The 9,462-nt window shown below is 46.0% G+C and overlaps 1 long non-coding RNA gene across 1 annotated transcript; it reads right to left on the reverse strand.

The window, feature by feature from the left end:
* Positions 1–7,021: 7,021 nt before the first annotated feature.
* LOC123729315 (uncharacterized) lies at positions 7,022–8,630 on the reverse strand. The gene is made up of 3 exons (XR_006761089.1): positions 8,390–8,630; positions 7,605–8,179; positions 7,022–7,530 (listed from the first exon to the last, which is right to left on the reverse strand). It is a non-coding gene; the product is annotated as an uncharacterized lncRNA (long non-coding RNA).
* Positions 8,631–9,462: the final 832 nt, after the last annotated feature.

Here is a 9,462-nt window from a genome sequence, read left to right on the forward strand (position 1 = left end):
CGGAGTGGAAAAAGTGAAAACGCTGAACACAACAGAACACTTCCCAGAGTCTGTTAATGATACAACCAAAGCCTGCACATCTTCGTCAGAAAAATGGGCCAAAAGTAAAGTGACTGCTTCAATAGTCCTTTAAAAGTCCCCTCTGTGTACATAACGTGGGATGTGATGGTACAAACCTCTTCAGTTTGGCTGTCTGCTCCTCCTCAATCTTGCTTGCCAAGCAAACCGCGGTCTGTTCTTTCTACTGTCCCATGCTCCTCTGCACCAGGCGCAGTTCCTGGTCTTTGGCCTGCAGCTGCCTGCGCAGGGAAGCAGCCACACCACCTGCCTCGTCTCCACCCTCCCACACCTGGGCCCGCTGCAGACTGCTCGGCTCCTCAATTTGCTCCTGCAGCATCAACATATGACGGTGGACAGTGTGTGTGTTTGTGTGTGTGTGTTTGTGTGCATGAGTGTGTGTGCGTGCGTGAGTGTGTGTCTGTCACAAAGACAGTCAGATCTATACCTGAATGAGTCTCTCCGTCAGTGAGTCCAAGGCCTGCTCTTTCTTCATCCCCATTGGTTCTCTCTAAATACGTAACTCCTGCTCCTAAAGCACACAAATGTGATTCTTAACAGTGTGTGTAACGCAACCAGAAAGTAAGCATGTTTGTATGGGCTGTATATCGGTGTGTTTTTGTGTGTATTTAAGTGAGTGTGTCTTCCTGAACACACCTTGTCCCGGCTCAGCTGCTGAGTGCTGCGTCTCTGTGAGTCAAGCTTCTGCTGTGGTCGACTGATTGCCTGCTGAAACTGCTCTCTGAGGGCCTACAGGGTTTGGAATGCCTGGGCCACCGTAGGACTGCAGCACAGCACCAATATATTGCACAACAACATATTAGAATACACAGTACTATATACAAATTCATATGCTGATCAAGAATAGTGTGTTTCTATGTGTATGAGAGAGAATATGAGAATGTGTCCGTGTGAAAGAGTACCTGTGTGGGAGCAGAAGGGAGCTGTGTTCCAGCAGGTGCTGCAGATCCTGACACTACCCCCAGCTCCTGGGCCCAGTGTAGTTCTACTGCTCTAGCTTGGCTGTGGCCTGCTTGTGGCTGTGCTCCCCCTTGGCCTTGAGATAGAAGCTGATAGAAGTCTCTCGGCCCCAGCTTTGATGCACCTGTACTAACCTCGCCTTCTGCATGATAGCGGGGTGAACAGGCCGTGGCTCTGGTGGTTAATGTCCTTGATGATCTTTTTGGCCTTCCTGTGACATCGGGTGCTGTAGGTGTCCTCGAGGGGAGGTAGTTTGCCCCCGGTGATGCGTTGGGCAGACCGTACCATCCTCTGGAGAGCCCTGCAGTTGCGGGCAGTGAAGTTGCCATACCAGGCGGTGATACAGCCCGACAGGACGCTCTCAATTGTGTATCTGTAAAAGTTTGTGAGGGTTTTAGGTGCCAAGCCAAATTTCTTCAGCCTCCTGAGGTTTTTCATCACACTGTCGGTGTGGGTGGACCATTTCAGATCGTCAGTGATGTGTACGCAGAGAGACTTGAAGCTTTCCACCTGCTCCACTGCGGTCCCATCAATGTGGAGAGGGATGTGCTCCCTCTGCTGTTTTCTGAAGTCCACAATCAGCTCTTTTGTTTTGTTGACGTTGAGTGAGAGGTTATTTTCCTGGCACCACTCACCCAGGGCCCTCACCTCCTCCCTGTAGGCTGTCTTGTCATTGTTGGTAATCAGGCCTACTACTGATGAGTCGTCTGCAAACTTGATGATTGAGTTGGAGGCATGCATGGCCATGCAGTCATGGGTGAACAGGGAGTATAGGAGGGGGCTGAGCACATACCCTTGTGAGGCCCCTGTGTTGAGGATCAGCAAAGTGGAGGTGTTGTTTTCTACCTTTACCACCTGGGGGCGGACCGTCAGGAAGTCCAGGACCCAGTTGCACAACGCGGGGTTCAGACCCAGGGCCCCGAGCATAATGATGAGCTAGGAGGGTACTATAGTGTTGAATGCTGAGCTATAGTCAATGAACAGCATTCTTACATAGGTATTCCTCTTGTCCAGATGGGATAGGGAAGTATGCAGTGCGATGGCAATTGCATCGTCTGGATCTATTGGGGCGGTAAGCAAATTGAAGTGGGTCTAGGGTGTCAAGTAAGGTGGAGGTGATATGATCCCCTGTTGTGGATAGGGGGCAGTATTTTCACGGCTGGATGAAAAAAACGTACCCAATTTAAACTGGTTACTACTCTTGCCCAGAAACGGGAATATGCATATTATTAGTAGATTTGGATAGAAAACACCCTGAAGTTTCTAAAACTGTTTGAATGGTGTCTGTGAGTATAACAGAACTCATATGGCAGGCAAAAACCTGAGAAGATTCCAGCAGGAAGTGGCCTGTCTGCGAATTTGTAGTCCTTCTTTTGCTTCTCTATCGAAACTACAGTATCTGAGCTGTTACGTGGCACTTTCTAAGGCTTCCATTGGCTCTCTAAAGCCTTCAGAATGTGGATTGAGGCGTCTCCTGTCTCTGGGCAAAGGTTACTAGCACAGTTTGTCACTGGTCTGCCTAGTGACAAAGAGATTGGAGATGCGCGTTCCCGCGACCATGCTGTTTTTTATTTTCTCTCTGAATGAATACACTATTGTCCGGTTGGAATATTATCGCTATTTTACGAGAAAAATACCATAAAAATTGATTTTAAACAGCGTTTGACATGCTTCTAAGTACGGTAAAGGAACATTTTGAATTTCTTGTCTCGAAATGCGCTCGCGCGTTACCCTTTAGTGACCTGAACGCATGAACAAAACGGAGGTATTTGGACATAACTATGGATTATTTGGAACAAAAACAACATTTGTTGTTGAAGTAGCAGTCCTGGGTGTGCATTCTGACGAAGATCAGCAAAGGTAATAGAATTTTCTAATAGTAATTCTGAGTTTAGTGAGCCCCGAACTTGGCGGGTGTCAAAATAGCTAGCCGTGATGGCTGAGCTATGTACTAAGAATATTGCAAAATGTGTTTTCGCCGAAAAGCTATTTTAAAATCTGACATAGCTATTGCATAAAGGAGTTCTGTATCTATAATTCTTAAAATAATAGTTATGTATTTTGTCAACGTTTATGATGAGTAATTTAGTAAATTCACCGGAAGGTTTGGCTGGGAATGCATTTTCTGAGCATCACATGCTAATGTAAAAAGCTGTTTTTGGATATAAATATGAACTTGATTGAACAAAACATGCATGTATTGTATAACATAATGTCCTAGGAGTGTCATCTGATGAAGATCATCAAAGGTTAGTGCTTCATTTAGCTGTGTTTTGGGTTTATGTGACATATATGCTTGCTTTGAAAATGGCTGTGTGATTATTTTTGGCTGTGTACTCTCCTAACATAATCTAATGTTTTGCTTTCGCTGTAAAGCCTTTTTGAAATCGGACAATGTGGTTACATTAACGAGAGTCTTGTCTTTAAAATGGTGTAAAATAGTTGTATATTTGAAAAATTGAAATTATAGCATTTTTTGGGGTTTTGTATTTCGCGCCACGCTCTACCATTGGATATTGGCGAGGCGTTCAGCTAGCTGAACGTCTGTCCTCAACAGGTTTTAACTATCATCTTAAAGCACTTCATGATGACAGAAGTGAGTGCTATGGTCATTTAGTTCAGTTACCTTTGCTTCCTTGGGTACAAGAACAATGGTGGACAACTTGAAGCAAGTATGAACAGCAGACTGGGATAGGGAGAGATTGAATATGTCCATAAACACTTCAGCCAGCTGGTCTGCGCATGCTTTGAGGATGCGGCTAGGGATGCCGTCTGGGCCAGCAGCCTTGCAAGGGTTAACACGATTAAATGTCTTACTCATGTCGGCAACGGAGAACGACAGCCCGCAGTCCTTGGTAGCGGGCTGCGTCGGTGGCACTGTGTTATCCTCAAAGCGGGCGAAGAAGGTATTTAGCTTGTCCGGAAGAAAGACGTCGATGTCTGCAACGTGGCTGGTTTTCCCGTTGTAATCCGTGATTGTCTGTAGACCCTGCCTCTTACATCTCGTGTCTGAGCAGTTGAGTTGCGACTCCACTTTGTCTCTGTACTGACGTTTTGCCTGTTTGATTGCCTTACGGAGGGAATAACTACACTGTATTCGGCCATATTCCCAGTCACCTTGCCATGGTTAAATGCGGTGGTTCGTGCTTTCAGTTTTGCCTGAATGCTGACATCTATCCACTGTTTCTGGTTTGGGTAGGTTGTTATAGTCACAGTGGGTACAACATCTCCTATACACTTCCTGATGAACTCAGTCACCGTATCTGTGTATTCGTCAATGTTATTTTCAGAGGCTACCCGGAATATATCACAGTCCGCATGATCAAAACAATCTTGAAGCATGAATTCCGATTGGTCAGACCAGCATTGAAGAGACCTTAGCATGGGTACTTCCTGTTTGAGTGTCTTCCTATAGGAAGAGAGGAGCAAAATGGAGTCGTGATCAGATTTGCCAGAGGGCTGGGGAGGGCCTTGTAGGCATTTCGAAAAGTTGAGTAGCAGTGGTACAATGTTTTTCCAAAGCGAGTACTACAGTCATTGTGTTGGTAGAACTTCGGTAGCGCTTTCCTCAAATTTGCTTTGTTAAAATCCCCAGCTACAATAAAAGCGGCCTCAGTATGTGTGGTTTCCAGTTTACATAAAGTCCAGTGTAGTGGGCCGTTGTGGTATCGGCTTGAGGGGGAATATACACGGCTGTGACTACACCGAAGAGAATTCTCTTGGGAGGTAATACGGTCAGCATTTTATTGTGAAGTATTCTAGGTCGGGTGAACAAAAGGACTTGAGTTTCTGTATGCTATTAAAATCACACCATGAGTAGTTAATAATGAAATACATCCCTGCTTTTCGTCTTCCCGGAGAGTTCTTTATTCCTTGTCTGCGCGATGTACTGAGAACCCAGTTAGTTGTATGGACGGGTACAGTATATCCCAAGAGAGCCATGTTTCAGTGAAACAGAATATGTTACAATCCCTGATGTCTCTATGGAAACAGATCGCCACCCTGCGCTCGTCTACTTTGTTATCCAGAGACTGAACATTAGCGAGTAATATACTCGAAAGCGGTGGATGTTATGCACGCCTCCTGAGTCAGACTAGAAGTCCACTCCGAATACCTCTTCTCTGCCGGCAGTGTTTTGAAGCAGCCTCTGGAATAAGTTAAATTGCCCTGGGGGCTGCAAACAAAGGATCCAATTTGGGAAAGTTGTATTCCTGATCGTAATGCTGGTGAGTTACCACTGCTCTGATATCCAAAAGTTATTTCCGGCTGTATGTAATAACACCAAAAAAATTCTGGGCTAATAATGTAAGAAATAACAAAACAAAAAAAACAGAACACTGCAAAGTTGCTTAGTAGCTAGAAGCAGAGCTGCCATGTCTGTCGGCGCCATCTTACTTCATAACCTGTACATTATATGTTGTCATGTATGTAGTGATCTCTAGATGCTAGTTCAGGAGGTGGTAGGCCTGTCATCATCTGTTCCATGTGCCTGCGCAGTCTCTGTGGCTTAGCTTGGTGCTCCTCTCTCAAGGACCTACGCATTGCAGTCAGAGCAGACACCTGCTCCCTCTGCTGCACACGGAACTCACTCTCCAGGTCCTGCACACTCTGACAGAGCAGGGAGAGAGGAATGACATACTGTATCTATTCTTCACCCGTTTCCTTTAATTCATGGTAATTAAGTTAAATCTGATGGTTTCTTGGTGACCAGTGATCTTGGTTCTGCTATACTGTAGTTCCACCATTTTGTTTTGAAGAGCCAGGGCATTCCTCTTCTCTCTCACTCTCTCCAGAGCATCCCGGCCTTGCTCCTCCAGTATCCCACACTGCACCTGTAAAGCCTCTTATTTCTCTACCTCCCATTCTTTCTCTACCTCTATGGTGCTGTGTATCTAAGGTAGAAAACAGATACAGTGTTATCCCGTTTGTTTAAGTTTTAGAATACACTTCATCTGACATAGAATACGAGACACAGGAAGTAGAAATCTATACCAAATGCTGATCCTCAGCATACAGCTCCACCTCTCGCCTCGCCATAACCCCCTTCTGCTCATTAAGATTCTCCCTCAGCTTCCTTCCCCCCTCCTCCGTTATCTGCAAAGGAAACTGTGAAACTGACCCGGGACTCTCTGATTCAGAGGTTGGGTTAAATGCGGAAGAAACATTTTATACAACTGACTAGGTATCCCCCTTTCCTTTCCCCTTTACTTTTAGAGGACAGGACATCCTGAGACACTGACCTGGATGCAGCTCTGTGTGAACTCAATGTGCTGTGTGTGAGAGATGGCTTGTTTTCTGAAAGCAACTGTTTTCTTTTCCTCAGCTTGCCTATGAGCCTGGACACACACCAGCAAGAAAAACATCAGTGTTTGAATCTGATAGAACACACAAAGGAAATACGGGGATCTTTGCTAATTTTCAATAAACCCAGTTGCTGGAGCCTCTCACCTGCTGGATGTGTTCCTCATGAGTTAGGGAAAGGGGGATACCTAGTCAGTTGTACCACTGAATGCCTTCAACTGAAATGTGTCTTACACATTTAACCCAAACCCTCTGAATCAGAGAGGTGCGGGGGGGCTGCCATAATCGACATCCACGTCTTCGGCACCCAGGACAGAAGGACAGATTTTTACCTTGTCAGCTCGGGGATTCAATCCAGCAACCTTCGGTTACTGGCCCAATGCTCTAACCACTAGGCTACCTAAAGAAAACTCTTCCTTTCTATTTCTTCAGCTCTCGATGCTAAAGGAGACAAACAAAACCACCCCTTTGTAACGGCTGTCGCGAGAGAGAGTAGACCAAGGCGCAGCGGAGTTAGTGTTCATCATGATTTTAATGGACGAAAGAACACTATACACAAAAACTAGAAAACTGACAGCCAAACAGTACTGTCAGGTGCAATACGTAACAGAAACAATTACCCACAAAACCCCAATGGAAAAACAGGCACTTATGTGTGACTCCCAATCAGCAACAACACTCTACAACTGTGCCTGGTTGGAAGCCACACGGCCAAAATCAATGAAACAAACCAACATAGAAAATGCACATAGAACACTCACCCAGTGTAACACCCTGGCCTAACCAAAATAAAGAACAAAAACCCCTCTCTATGGCCAGGGCGTTACACCCTTACATACTGCACACACACATTTAACTACATATGCTCTAACTATCATGCACACAGTGAGTTACACACATTTATACGCACAGTTAAACGGACTCATCCATAGACACAGTGTACTAGAGGCTACCCAGCCCACCAACCATCTGTGTGAGTGCCTGCTCCTGGGTCTCTCTCAGAAAGATGCTGTGCTGCTCCCTTAGGTTCTGGAACTCCCCCTGCAGCCCATCTGACTTCAAGGCACTCCTCTCGTCCTGGAAAGCCAACAGCTGTAGCTCTTTCTGGGCTGCTATCCTCTCCAGAGACCCCACACTGCTCTCATTCACCCGCAGCTCTTTCTGCAGCTCACACACGTGCACCTCCACTGCCTGAGAGACAGAGAGAGGAGAGTGAGATTTTGAGACAAATATTGAGGTGTGGTGAAAGCCTAGGTAGATGGTACCTCTTCCTGCTCCTGTTTCTGCCTGTGTTTCTCCTTCAGACCTTCAAACCTGTCCCTCAGTGACCTCTCCCCTCAGTCACAGACTGGAGCACCTCACAAGCTTCATCCAACTTCTGCTACATACACACATAAGCAAACAGATGGAGAGAAACAATTTCAAACACATTCAAAGTGGTGACAATCACTTTGAAGCATGTTCTGAGCACCAGTCTAATACTGTACTTCTTGCATAGAGTCCAGCTTGAGTCTAGAGTGCTGCTGCTCAGAAAACAGCTCTGTTTTGGCACTGTCCAACTCCTTTCTCTCAAGGACAGACATACTGACACTGGTCACTCTCTGAGACTGTGGGGGAGAAGGGAAGGGAGGGGAGATAGGGGATTAAATATTGTAATAATCAAATCATTAGATTGTAATAGAGCTGGGAAAAGTGCCATGCGGGCTAGAATAATTGTGTTACCCTGGTCCCATCTGTCAAGGATGTTCTGTGTTTACATAGAGCAGTCAGCTCCTCCTCCAGATCCCTGACCTCCTGCAGACAGGATTCCCTCTGCATCTGCAGCCAAAGCAGCTGAAAACTACAACACACTCAATAAATCACTGTGAATTCAGCCTAATAGTATAGACAATATAAATATATAGAATACAGTAGGTGTAAAGTACAGTAGGGAAACAGTATAAGCTGTTCCTAAGATGATTATTTGGACATACTGTATCCTTTATCTCTGATTCTAGGTTCTTCTAGATATGCAGTAGTAGGGCAGTAACAGGTTAGAGTATGTGTGTACCTGGTGCTTTCTGCCTCGGCTTTGATGTCTGTTAGGCTGACCTCCAGACTCCTCCCCTCCATCTGCTCCGCCCCCACATGCAGTTGCTCCAGCACGGCATGTCGGGACACAGAACACAGCGCTTCTTATCGTTAGCTGGTGTCAAGGATACACAGGGGACAGTTCAGTCTCACACAGCTGAGCTCTCCTCAACCTCCTCACAGTCCTACAACACAAAGACGAATACACACTGTGACGACCCTCCCACTCTGTCTGCTGAATTATTTCTCTCTGCTCTTGTTTTCCTTAATAGAATATCAGTGGGCGGAGCTGGGAGGGTCGTCAGCGAAATGGGACACATCTGGGCTCGGGTGTGTCCCGGGGATAAATATACCTTTCCCCCATACATCGAGGAGACTGTCTCCACGCAGACACACTGTTGTTTTTTGTTGTGGCATTTTGGGACTTCTTTGTGTTTGTTTGTTTAGGGACCTCTCCACCCCTCATTATCACCATCTATGTGTAACAGTGTAGGTTCCGTCCCTCTCTTCGCCCCAACCTGGGCTCGAACCAGGGACCCTTGCACACATCAACAACTGACACCCACGAAGCATCGTTACCCATCGCGCCACAAAAGCCGCGGACCTTGCAACGCAAGGGGAACAACCACTTCAGGTCTCAGAGCGAGTGACGTCACTGATTGAAACGCTATTAGCGCGCACCACCGCTAACTAACTAGCCATTTCACATCGGTTACATATGCACACATCCACCCACTTACACTACTGACTACAAACACCATTGTTACTTGTACATAGTTTACTTTATTTAATAAATATATTTTTATTTCTTTATCTCCGTGTTGTCTCCCTCTTTGTTACGGGCTACAAGCCAGTTCGTAACAACACATACTGACACAAAAGAACACACAAAACACAAACATCATGAGCAAGATTCATGGATGCCATTAAAAGTAAGATGTTCCATTTACAAAATGCCCCACACACATAGATGAGCAGAGTGAAAATCTCACCTGTCTGAGGGTGGCCAGCGCCTCCATCTTTAGCCAGTCTGACCTCACATGCCCCAGGCAA

The sequence above is a fragment of the Salmo salar genome, chromosome ssa20 (genome assembly GCF_905237065.1).
Source record: "Salmo salar chromosome ssa20, Ssal_v3.1, whole genome shotgun sequence".
NCBI classification, from domain to species: Eukaryota; Metazoa; Chordata; class Actinopteri; order Salmoniformes; family Salmonidae; genus Salmo; species Salmo salar.